General features: G+C 32.4%; 1 long non-coding RNA gene across 1 annotated transcript; it reads right to left on the bottom strand.

Annotated features, from left to right (window-relative positions):
• Nucleotides 1–2869: 2869 nt before the first annotated feature.
• On the bottom strand, nt 2870–3638 carry LOC126742472 (uncharacterized). Its single transcript, XR_007662580.1, has 3 exons — nt 3419–3638; nt 3043–3199; nt 2870–2992 (listed from the first exon to the last, which is right to left on the bottom strand). It is a non-coding gene; the product is annotated as an uncharacterized LOC126742472 (long non-coding RNA).
• Between the last annotated feature and the right edge of the window lie 2102 nt (nt 3639–5740).

Here is a 5740-nt window from a genome sequence, read left to right on the forward strand (position 1 = left end):
TCTTTCTTCGTACAATCTTTTTGCTTCCAATGCATTGCAAGACGCCAGACCATACATAAGATGCATATCTGCATACTCAATAAAAGTAAGCTCCATATTTTGACGTAATTTAAATTAAAAGTTACCAAAAAAATACAAAAATTAAAAAAATATTATCAAATAAAGGATGAATATGTTGACAAAGATTAGGTTTAAATGATAGGTATTTGCTAAATTTGGAGTATAGCAACGTTTGTAACAATAATGCGTTCAAAAATGCAAAAATTCCGATAAATAAGTCAGGTATTTATACAGTTGGTTTACATTATTTTTTTAGTTTATTTTTTTTATGTTTACTTTTTATCTTAAGAATAACAAAAAAGAAATAAACGTATAATAAATAAGAAATATTTTGTAAAATTATTTTTTAGGACACCACTGTATTTTTAGGAACATGTATTTTTTTTAAATTAAATGACTTACATCGAAATTTTCTGGTCTTTGAATAACTAGCGTACTTATCTCATTTAAAAAAAAATAAAAAAAAAACATGGGCTCGTTTATTTTTTTTTTTCTCCAAAACGGTTCATTTTATCGATAATGAACAAGAGTACCTTTTTTTAGCCTAGGGTTCAAGGTATCCAAATTTATTTTTTTTAGACTTTAACTGAGGGTGTTAAAAATATATGCATTAAAGTGTACAACCTAGTCCGCCCTTGGTAAAGTAAACAAGGTAAATGTATTTTAAGGATGTCATTTTAAGAGGTCCGTAATAGCGTTCATCACCTAAAATTTTTATTAAATTCTACCGGGTAGTTTAAAAGTAATTTATGAAAAACCAATTTCCAGCAGCGTCCTTTAGGAGGCTGTATCTTCGTAAAGAAGGCCTGAAGGAATTTTTTTTTTATAGGAACGTTCGGTATTATTTTTCGTTCTTCTACCTGGATCCGAGAGATTTCCCACATAAACTGGGACACCCTGTATAAGGAAAAGATCTCTGCAGGTTAATAACAATACATTAAACAAAATCAAATTTTTCACTATTACTGTAGCTACAAATACTTAGGAGTTATTGAAAATGTAGACAAACTACCAGGATTTGCAATAAAGTAACCTAAATAAACTCAAACAAGACGAACTACCAAAAACATGTCCCTGTTATAGGTGTATACAACAATAAACTGAACGTAGGCGTAGGTCGAACACAACTACCTAAATGACTTTAGGCTGCAAAAAACGAGAAAACATTTTATATTTTTATACTATATTTAGTACAAAAATCGCCTCAGGCTCTTCTTTAATTAAATAACAAATAAATTTAAAAACTAAACACCCTTATGCCGTTTTAATTTAAACTTAGAGAACAATCAAAGAAGAAGCAGAAGAAGCCGATGTTAGGAATACACAAACGACATGTTTGATTCATTACTTCGGCAAAATCCAAGTCGGCTGCGTGCCCTATGCCGCCTTTGATCCCGTTGACACGTAGACGGTCCCGAAATCAGAATATACCGAATCACTTAAGTGAAAAATTACCTTTACAGATGGCGCACGTGACTTCTAATTTGAATAGGCAGCACAGGATGCTTCGTTTAAGCTCTCGGAAAGCACGAAGAAGCTTTTTGGCGTTTTTTGCTCCCATTTGCCTTTTGTGGAAATGGCACTTCGATTAGGCTTGGATCAATTAGATTTATTGCTAAGAGAAGCTGAAGCTGATTTTTTTTTGGCATTTGATGAGACTGTACAGTAGCTAGACTTAATAATTTTTAAAAGGGATGGAGAATGGGATTTTAAGACATCATTGCTCTAGTTACTAAAAATCTAAGAAAAGCTTAAGGTAGACACTTTTTTTTATAAATAAAAATGGGTTTTTTAAGAACCAACGCGTTTTTATTTAAGTGGTACATTATTGATGTAGTTTCAAAAAATTAACATTTCTGTAGTCAGCTTTGTGTGTTTTTATACTTAGTTAAAGCATTCGACACTTTGTTGGACACTTTATATAAGAGAGATATTAGAGGAATTCGAGGATATTGACGACGTGACCGTTAGATCAAAAATGGCAGTCACTATTGGAGTACCGCGGGGGACAGTTTTGGGCCCATCTTGTTTAGTCATTAGGTACATTGATTAAAACTAGCACTAACACTAACATTGGAGTGGTTTCGTTAAAGGGACTAACACATTTTAAATTAAAGTTCGTGAAGAAACAACCAAATTTACTACATTGCTTTCCTAATCACTCTTAAGTGGATAATGAAAATGGCGAAACCAGTAAAACCCACGAACTTAATAAATATACCTGGACTACTAATTGAATTGAACTGGCAGTTACATTTAAAATTTCTTAGAATTTCATTTCTTTCTGCAATCAAATCATTTCGCCGTTTCAGTTCTTGTAGCTTCTCTTTTTCGATTTGAAGCTTTGCGTCAAAATAACCTTTCTTATCTTGCCGAAACGTTTCAATAGTGGTAAGTTTTTTTAGGGGGGGGGGTCGGACCCTCCTTGGTGTGAAAGATGATCCTGGAGTAACCTTCACTGGGGCCACCTTTGGGGCTGTTTCTGGAGTCTCTATGGATGGTTCCTCCGCAGAAGTTGACTCTATTAAAGAAGCCACACTCTCAGAATGTAGAAAGATTAGAATAGAAGGAAACAATAGAACTAGATTTTTTAATTACTTCCATCAAAATAATTTTTACCAAAAAAAAGTAGTATGAATAGTCTGGTTTTATATACAGTCTATAACATAAGCACAGTATCCACAAGTGCATTCAAAACTGAAAATCAACAAAATTGCATAATTTAACCTACTTATTTGTAACATTTTATTACCAACCTGTTTTATTTTGGTTATCGACAAATTTCTTATAATTTCTTTCTAGGACCCTCCAGCGATTCAAGCAATTATTAGGTGTAACCTGTATCCCTAATTTTTGTAGTTTCAATGCAATTTTCTCCCATAGCATTTTTTGGTTTTTTATCTCAAAGGTCCAAATTTTGTTCTTATATTTACTATAAAAATCAATAAGAGTATTTTACTATCATTGATATTCCATTTGTACTCTGGTGCCGGCATGGAGTTCTTACTGGCAAGTTTAACACCAGATGTATGAGGTTGAGGTTCTACCCTAGGGTCTGATGATTGTATTGAACTTAAAGGCTGTCTTTGTTCCAAGCATTCTTTGTTATCTTCATCAATTAGTATGAATTCTTGCAATTCTAAAATGAAGGTGCAATGTGAGAATGGTTAGAGCAGGTTTGTTTTGTATATAAAATATTTAGATATTGAAAACCTTGGGACAAAAAATGTATAGGTAGTATAGAATAAATCCCCAGAAAAAACCCAATACAATTAAGTCTTGGTTTTAATTTACCAATGCTATAATATGCAATACTCAAACAAACGGCGTATATTCTCAGTAAAAAGAATACACTTACCAACAAATACTTGATTGTGATTGTCCATGTCCATAGCAATAATGTTGATAAATTCTAATCAAAAAGGTTTTTCCTCTGTTCTTTTATCAAAAAAGTAAAGAATAGTAAATAAAAAAGTAGGGTTATGTTACACACCAAACAAACACAAAAATCTGTAGACGTTTGACAGTCCCGAAGGAAAGCGATACGATCCACAAAGCGATCCAACCTTTGATATATTTGTACCGTCACCAAACTATTTCAAGTCCGCGCATGCCTACAAAGCACAATATTACGAAACATAAACGGTTTCGAAACTATCACAGAATCGTTGTTGGAACAAACTTAATGCATATGGCGACGATACCCAAAAATGACCACTGCCTGGTGGCCACCATTTTTATAGTGGTTGTGTGCTTTTGATGTTGGTCACTGTGAACATTTTCAGTGTTGCCAACAAAAAATATATTAAATAACGATAATGAAGTTGACGAGGCTGACGTTTGACGTGTCAGTATAGCGGATTGCCTAGTTTTTGGCGATTTGTAAACGACGCTTGGGTATATCGTCTGCAACAGGCAATATAGCTTCCTCCTTATTTACTACGTGGATCACCATACTTACTTAAACGTATTTGGTTTACTGTTTCTCAAAACCCGAATTATTGTGAATTGTCTGTCTGTGTTGTTTATGATAGAATAATATAATTATAGAGTTATTTATTTTTACTACATAAGCCCTTGCTAATTACAAATCTTCATAAACTCATGTATATTTTGATTTTTATAGATGGTTGTACCTATTAATGTGGAAACACTGTACATAGAAAGAAAGTAAAAGTCGGTAATATTAAAAATAGAAAGAAAATAAAAGTGTTTTTAACTGAACTTGTTAAGTAAATACAAGCAAAAATTCAGATGAAGATCATCATTTTCATGGTATTAGAATTGATTCAAGTTTAAGTTTAGATTTATAAGATTCAAGATTATCAAAATAATAAAACAAATATTTTAAGTGCATGCATCTATCCCAAGTTAATTGAAACTTTGTCTCATTTTAGGCAAGGATTACTTTCTTTCGTAAATTTTAACGAACTTCATAAAGAAGTACAAGAAAAATCACAGATCTAACGCAACTATCTTAAATTCTTAACTAAATGTAATTTTCTATTTTGCATTTGTAAACATAACCTCTCAAAAACTTTGTTTTGTTTCCCTACAATTGGCACAACTAAAATTTGTCAGAGTGACCAACATCGAAAGGACACAATCACGCAAAATAGCGGCCACCTAGTAGTGGTCATTTACTTTTCATTGAATTGGCAGTCCAGGTATATTTATTAAGTTCGTGGTAAAACCCGAGCATTTAAGACAGATGTCAAAAGTACTACGATGCTGTCAGTATGGCAAACATAAAGATATTTATAAGAGAGATGGTAAATTGTAAAACAATAACGGTGAGAGAAAAGCAAAACAACATTGCATGTCTGATCCCACCTGCAATGACGCAGACTCACGGGAGAGAACATAAATCATATAATGAAAAAGTCAAAGTTTATATCTTGGAAGGGTAACATTGGGGACTATATAAAACTTATTTTGATTATAAATTCTCAATATAATTTAAAGGTCTTATTAAATATTTCTAAGGAAAGAACAAACACGGGAAAATTTTAAATTTATAAAGAAATTTGTGTGTTTAGTTATTAATTTGCGGCTGGCCTATCTAGAAATGTACTTTCTAAGTTCTGTCATATTTTTAGAACATTGCAATAGATAATACTGAGATTTTGAGTATCACTACGTTTATTTATGGTGTTACTTTCCATATAAATACGTATAATTTCTATGAAAATTCTTTTGTGATAAGAACAATTTTTCTCCTAAATCGCAGCTCATTCCAACCTATTGTGTGACTGGTGTTGCTGGTATACTCAGCTAATCGAGATCTATATGTATATTGTGGCGACAGTCACTTTTGTGTGATGTAATAGTACTTTTTAGAGTTCTAGAAGCTTGTCCTATGTAACACTTTCCACAGCTGAAGCATGGTATTTTGTATACAATATTAGAAATTTCTGATTTATATAGAGGTGTTTTAAGATTGGTGAATTAGTATTTTATGTTGCTTCTTTACTATGTGTATTATTAAATATTTTAATTAGTTTATTAGTTAAGTTTTCAATATAGGACAAAGACTGAAACTTGTGTGAGACTGCGTCAACGTTTTCATAACTGGGGTAGGTGGTGGACAAAAACTTTTGGTTCATGCCCCCAGGAGGGTCATCAGGTAACACGGGTAACCAGGAAATCCCATGGAATTACAACACACACTGAAGAGTGC

Source organism: Anthonomus grandis, chromosome 1 (assembly GCF_022605725.1).
Source record: "Anthonomus grandis grandis chromosome 1, icAntGran1.3, whole genome shotgun sequence".
Lineage (NCBI taxonomy): Eukaryota > Metazoa > Arthropoda > Insecta > Coleoptera > Curculionidae > Anthonomus > Anthonomus grandis.